Source organism: Rhinatrema bivittatum, chromosome 6, assembly GCF_901001135.1.
Source record: "Rhinatrema bivittatum chromosome 6, aRhiBiv1.1, whole genome shotgun sequence".
NCBI lineage: Eukaryota > Metazoa > Chordata > Amphibia > Gymnophiona > Rhinatrematidae > Rhinatrema > Rhinatrema bivittatum.
In genome coordinates this window covers 137,419,838-137,427,446 of record NC_042620.1, presented here as the reverse complement: position 1 = coordinate 137,427,446, position 7,609 = coordinate 137,419,838, and the positions used below count along the sequence as shown (strand labels likewise).

Here is a 7,609-nt window from a genome sequence, read left to right as displayed (position 1 = left end):
TGGGGGATTGATATCCTTCAAGCAGATAGGTTTCCATGACTGACAGCTGGGTTATATCTTCAGCAGTGCAGACCAGATTTATTAGACAGACTGGCTGGTCCAATTGGTCTACTGTTTACGTGCCATTGTCTACTCTGTTACATTGGTTATATTTCTGTAGAAATAAATTTCTTTTATGCATAGAAAATATCCTGCACCATTGTAAACTAGCTGGGTAGTTTATATGGGAGGTAAGTTTGTAACATCACGCATAAAAATGAAATGTCTATAAATAAATACACTCCAATTGATCAAAGTGAGGATACTGTGATTTTGTGTCAAACTGTATCGGAAAAACCCAACATCAATTTTCAAACCAATACCAGTTTGCCTTCACCTTACAAATTTTGACGCAGTACTGTAATAGGTACTCATATTCTTATGACCTTCATAATAGGCATCATCGTAATTGCTTTCGCGTATATCAACTCTGCCTTATATATAATCATTTGGTCATTTCAGTCTCGATTTTTTAACTGAATCAGATCATTATTCTTTTTCAAAATTTTTTTGTGTTTGCACTTAAAAGATTCTTTAAAAATATATATATATGGTGCTTAAATTCTGCACTTATCTTCACACTCTTTGTTCTCCATTAGTGTTGATTGTGCTCTTGCTGTAATCCACAAGAAACAGATGACCCAACACTGGACCGTGTTTCGGACTGCTGTAAACAATCTTCAGTCCTTTATCAAGGGTGATTAAATCTGCGTCTAAACACACCATATTTTCAGTCAATCAGTCACTACAATTTAAAAATAATCAAAAAGATACACTTGGACTATAGTTATTCCTCAAGCTGGCACCGTAATTTTGTGTACTCACATTTTTCCTTTCATTTCTTCCATATTAAACTCCACGCTCACAATGGCGTCTCGGCGTTTTTCTTGTGGTTCACATCCGGAACCCTACCGGAACTCTCTTAAATTCTCCACTGCACTCACGTTCCACCTCCTTTTCTGACGTCATACTAGTCTCAATTCAATTATATCAGTGAATACCACTCTATCGAAGCATTTAAGCCATTTGGGGCAACTGTATCAAGCTTAAATATCCACTGTTGCTCTTTCAAATTCAAAATTTTATTGATGTTTCCCCCTCGAGAATGTATATGCACTTTTTCTAAAATCCTCCAACGTAAATCATTGAAAATATGATTGTGGTCTTTACAATGTAATACTAGGGGGGCTGTGATTTTTTCAGTAGTAATACAGCTTCTGTGTTCGATTAATCATGTACGAATCATTCGTACACATAAGTTACACACATTTTCAAAGTTACCTACATTTTCCACTTTGAAAATTATCCCATCAAATCTATCTGCACAAGTTACATTTGCTAATTGGTCCACACAAAGTTTTCATGAAAATTTGCTTGCATGCTTTCTAAAATCCAGAAGTATGCGTGTAAGGCCAAAGCTATCCATGACCCCACCCTCGGTAACCCCGCCACTCAGTCTGGGTAAACTTGCCCCTGAATACGACAGATGCACATATTTTCCCGCATATTAGGTGGGCAATTTTTAAAAGATCATTTCCATGGGTAAAACACTGTTTTATTGGCAGAAGTCCTTTTGAAACCTGCCCTCATGACAGATTACTGGATCCTGCCATAATGCCTATAGTGACCATTTTAAACCATTGAATTATAGATGACGGTGTTGTTCCTGCTACAGTGCATGGAGTATTTATGTAAAACATGGTAACAGTTTACATTATTTTGCCATATAGACAGTTGGTTCTTGTCTATATATATATATATATATATATATATATATATATATATATATATATATATATATAAACAAACAAAAGAGTAAACAGATTCATTAATTAGCTGAAGGGATGGCACCTTTTTTAAGTGAGTTTTCCTCCACAAAGATTCAGTATATGACAGATCAGATCTCCAGACTAACAAAAATGTTATAAATTGAGCCAGAAACCACAACGACATGTACTGTTTTGTTGCACATTCCTTGTAGAACAGTTATTCTTCATTCAAGTTGTCTGGAGATTTCAGTTTTTGTGTCTTTTTTTTTTTTTTATTAGTATTATTCCCGTTGTTCAGGAAACCGTTTAAAGAGAGGCATGCCTTGTTAATCGGAGATTGGAAAAGGCAGGTATTTCAGTGTCTTGTGAAACAGAGACACATTTTCAGATTTACTTCATGATGCTGTCTCTACCTTGCTGGCAATTTGCAACAGGACTTCTGTGAAGGTGAAAAGTAAAGCAGCTTGCCCTTGCAAGAAAGCGTTATAAAGCACTTGACCCATGCCTGCCTCCTGCCTAGACCTTACCCAGAGACAACAGAGGTTCTTTGCTTTCCCGGGGTGTACTATTTAAGAAACAAAGTAATTTAATACTAACGGCAGGCGGGGTCGAGTGATGTAACAGGAAGATCGGACGTTTCCCCGCTGCTGCTGATCACTTATAACCTGACCGCATTCCCAGCGCTATCCAGAGCAAACCCCACTCTCTGCAGTAGACGAGAGTAACCTCTTCCATTAACAGCTCCTGCCGACTATAACTGGATTACACCCAGCAAGCAGGATCAGATTGCATTTCTATCTGCATTCTCTACCTTGCCTTGGGAAAAAGAGAGCTCTCTTCAGTCTCCGGGAAGGGAAATCAAACTCAAGTGCCAAAAATTTATTTCCAGCGTTTTCACTGAAACTTTGGCTGGTAAGTAGAAAACAGTTTAGATTTTCAGGCTTTTGATATGATTTGTCTGTAATGCTTGAAATTAGTTGTTTTGGTTTTGTTTGTTTGGTTGGTTGTTTGTTTTTTAATGAGTAACAAACATTCCTGGTAGGATATGGCACTGTCTGCATCCTGTGCCAAAATAATCTGTGAAGGTTTTCCATGAGATACCTAAAGTAAAAGTCAAGGGAATTGTAACATGATCTGCAAATACAGCACTAAAATTAGCACATATGAGAATTTTGTGATGTTGGCTTCAGGTCTTACTGTACAGAAGTGCAGTGGTAGATAAGCAACGGTTCCCCCCACTCAGTGGAATATCTTTACATTAATATTTCTGAGGGAAGAAGGATTTAATAGAACAGGGTCTCTCAGAGGCAAAGATTATGCTGGCCAGTTTCTGCTCTGTGCCCTCTTTATATCCCATGGACATTGATTTTTATGGTACAGACAATTAATATGAGAGAAAGCAACGTGGTGGCAGCAGGAATTAACATACAAACATGAACCTATTTTGCTGAATTCTACACATACTTCCGGTGTTTCAAGAACTTCCAAACCTGTTTTAATTGATGAGATATCATAAAAAAAAAAACTGTTTGAATTAGTGTGCATCGGCCAGAATGGTATATCAATGACCAGATCTGAAGTGTAAAATGAAAATAGACTTTCAATTTCTTTATGGTCCATGCTAAATGTGATATTAATTATATGCTTATGAACACAATGTTCAACTATCTCATGTGACTTTGAATGCTGAACTTATCAGACCACAGGATTACAAGTTAATCAGCATTATAACTGAAAGAGGAGGTGCAAGATATTGGGACAGCCCTAGCAAAGTTTTGCTCCAGTGCCCTGATTGCGCCAGATTAATCAATGAAAATATCACCAGCATTTTCAGAGGGGCAAAACACCAGAACAAACTGGAACCAGTTCAGCTCTGGCACAAAACTTGGCTGCATCTTTCTTACTGTGTGTATTCGACACTATTGTTTTATATGACTGTGGAATTAAGGATCAAGAAACAAGTGGTAGGTGATACCCCTCCCTCAGACTAACTTAATGCATCCGTGATGAGCTTTGGAGAGTTATCCACATATTCAAGTGCACTAACACAGCATTCATTATAGTTTTATATGCAATCATAACCCAAATTCTCTCCTTTATAAAAAAAATCTTTCATCCTTAGATCACTTTTGTTTTTTAACCATAAACTAAACAGAAGTTTGTTTTTATATTTTTTAGGATAAATTAAATAAACTGAAATATCTAACTAAATGACATAATATAAGTATTTCTTATTTAAAAAAAAACTGCAGAAGCAACACTGACTGTTACCACTCTGTAGTAATAATATTACACTAATAGTACCACAACAGATATTTATACATGTATTTACACACTGGTAAGCACACATAGATCATATTGTCACCATATTAAAAAAAACAAAAACGCTTGGATTTTGCATGTGCCTATATATAGGGCTTCTAATTTTAAGTTGTAATTGATAAATCCTGATAAAACTCTCCAGATGGAAAAAAAATATATAAAGTAGGTGTTTATCAATAAACACTAGAAAAACAGGATTTCCCTCTAGTTCTCTCTCACCCTTCCTATCCTGGTTCATCCACTATGTATATTTGTGCCTTTTCCATGCCAACAACTCCTCGCTGATCAAAAATACGAATTTGATTCCACTGGAAAAGGTACCCAACAGTAGTACCTGTGCCATGGAAATACCAATAAACACCGGTTTTTGGTACCCCTAAAGAATGCCTAATTAGCTGGAAAATAAACACCTAAATTTACAAATTATAAACAGCTAAAATCAGAAAGTCCAACCCATATATATATGTGTGTGTGTGTGTGTCTCATGAAAACTCTGTGTGTGCATCTTTTTTACCTGCGTTGAACACATGAATTCTCTCATACAGAAATGATATATATGACTTCAGGAAAGTACATTAGGCAAAACTTCTGTTGTTTGTAACCAGGATCATAAATGGCAATCCATGAATTGCAGATTCTCCTGGGCTTGCACATTCATTACTTCTTCATATGGAAGTCTGTAAAGTTACATATTTTCCAGCTGTAGTTGGTGGTTTATTGTTTTGCATGTTGTTTTTATTTTTTGACCTATATTAACGGACAGGAACATATTCATTGAGCACAAAGTTATTTAAGAGACTATTCTTTCTGCCAATGGGAAAAGAGAATTTTTGGTGATCAGCTAGAAAATATGTGAAAGGCTATAGATATTATTCTGTTATACTATTTGCAAATAACCTATATAATAGATAATGTTTACACAAAAAATGGATTTCATTAAAAAAAAAAATCAAGGCATTAATGGTAGAAAGTTCACAGTGTCAATAGAAAAGAACATTTTACAAGAACTACCTTATTATTTACGTTTATGGGAAACAGAACTCCATTCCCATACAATGTAGTCCAGAGGTTCCCATAACTTAAACCCTCAATGTAATCTTCTTACCTTGCTATTATCATCTAGCTGTAGTAAAATGTAGGATATGCTTTAGAATTTTCCTCTTTTCATTTTTGTTTCATTAGCTTGATTTATAACGGGATGTAAATGGCATACATATTGTTGTTTGTGAATGCTTTAGAAATACTATGAGCTTGGTTTACTAAGCTTTTTCCCTTAGGCACAGAATGGGAAAAAAAATCCTTAGTTAATTAGGTCCTATGGGATTTATTCCTAGAGAGTTAGCACTTCCTGTCACTCCTACAGTGAGGTCTCCCCCAATGTGAGGTCTCCCCCAAGCAGAGGTTCTCTGCTAGTTAAATTATATTCACAGAATATGCCCATTTATAGAGTGGTAGAATATGAGGTTATTATTGAGAGGATTCATTATGTACTTTATGTAATGATGTCATTAATGAGGTGATAAAAGTATGGTGCTTTCCATTAGCAATGTGTATCGGGCACCAAGATATGCATGTTCATTTCTGGACTTTCAAAAGGGCATGATTATCCCACATTCAACTCAGATTCCTACAGCTAGCTAGTTACATATTTTGAATGGACAATACTATACATGAACTAGATATTTCTAGGACCAGAAACTTTCTTAATAAAAAAAAAATTAATTGTATAGATGGGCTAAGATATGTGTATACTAGAAAAGAATGAGACATTTACAGGAGGGAGGAAAAACATTTTGGGAAAAATGTTAAAAGTCGACATTTGTACAATATGTCTAAATGTAAATTCAAACGTATACCTTGGCATACAAAAAATGTTGGCCAGATATACAGTCATTCTTAGACGCTTAAAACTCCACCTGAATATTAAGTTGGAGTCCTAAATGTAATGTCTAAGTGCAGTAAAGTATGGGCAATTTAAATGATTTTGAGACATTATTTGCACTTTGGGGTTAAGGTGATATCTCTATCACTGTGGATTGCAATTTAGATGTCTAACATATAGAAATTTGCTCTGTTGTTTCTAATTTGAAACCACTCTTCTGACATGCCTGCTTTGTGAGCAGTTAAAGGTGTTTAAATAAATTTAGGCACACAAAACATTGATTTGAAGACACTTTAGAAACCTAGCCTTCAAGGTCCCAACAAAGCTTTTGAAAAAAGAACTATGTATAAAGAGGACACTACCTGTCATTGCTGACAGTCTCTTGAGTGAAACATTAACAATTATTTGATGTTAAGTTATGCCATATCAATCTGAGATAATGTATTGCAGTCCCTGAACTGCTCCTTGGTGGTTTTCTCCTTTTAGTAACATTCTTGTGGACTACATAATGGAGCCATGTCACTTAGTACTGTGTTAGGGTATTCACACTGAAAATAAATTTCAAGTCTGTGGCGCATGACATTTTCTTTTAAGCATATACAGCTGGGAAATGAAAGTTCAAAGTCACACATCAAAACAACTCTTGTGAATGCCCACTCTATCAGTGTGAGTGTTGCTCTTGACTATAATTAAAATATAGACAAGAAAACTATTTCTGGGGAAAAAAAAAGTACTGTACATTTTAAGTAATTTTTGACTCAATTTTCTTCACTTGGAAAAAACTTAGAAATAAGAGGAGATATATATATATATATATATATATATATATATATATAATTTTAATTTCTTGGAAAAATACCAAATGAATGCTAATTAATAGTATTGATTTTAGCAATAATATTATTAGGTCTAGTCTTTCTAAAAATGTTTAATCTCTTTGGAATATTTCATAATTGTATGTTGATACTTTAAAACATACAGCAAATCCTGTACTTTGGGGCCTGTACTGTACTGACCATTATGCATGTTGCATGTTATTATTGTTCTGTGCCATCTTTTTTAACACAATACAATTGCATGGACAAATTATACAACAGGATTTAAAAAAAACAAGCCCACAGTGATGGCTCAATGTCTGAGTGACATCACTGTGTTCTGCTGCAAGACGAGATCTTGGTTCAGTTCACGAGTCTAGCTTCTACTTCTTGGCCTTCTTGGAAGTGCATGCACAAGTGGCATTTGCCGTCTCATAGAGGTGGGGTATGAGTGAGACCCTGCCATGATGGGACAGAAATTCCCTTCACTGATGACCAAGCTCAGGGTGCACACATACCATCCTTCAGAGGGAGCCTTAGGCTGTGACCCTTGGCCAAGGATCATCACTGTAATTGCTGTGCTTAACAGGGGAGAGAGGCGGGCAGTTACAAAAATGAGGGGAAACTCCAGGTTGTAATGAAATAAGGCTTGTGCTGCTGTTGCCTAGTAGAGGCTTGTTTATACTGAACTGTAAACCCAAAGAGCAGGATGAATGTGCTGAGACAAAATAAACAGCACCACTCTGCTATGCATAACAAATAATGGAAGTTATCTAAGGGAA

At 35.8% G+C, this 7,609-nt stretch overlaps 1 protein-coding gene across 1 annotated transcript in view; it reads left to right on the top strand.

Moving 5' to 3' along the window:
• The first annotated feature begins 2,405 nt into the window (after window positions 1-2,405).
• The window catches only part of CALCRL (calcitonin receptor like receptor), a 250,688-nt gene continuing 245,484 nt past the window's right edge, over window positions 2,406-7,609 (top strand). Inside the window, exon 1 of the mRNA XM_029605971.1 lies at window positions 2,406-2,720. The gene's annotated coding sequence lies outside the window, so the exon portion shown is untranslated. The remainder of the gene's footprint in view (window positions 2,721-7,609) is intronic.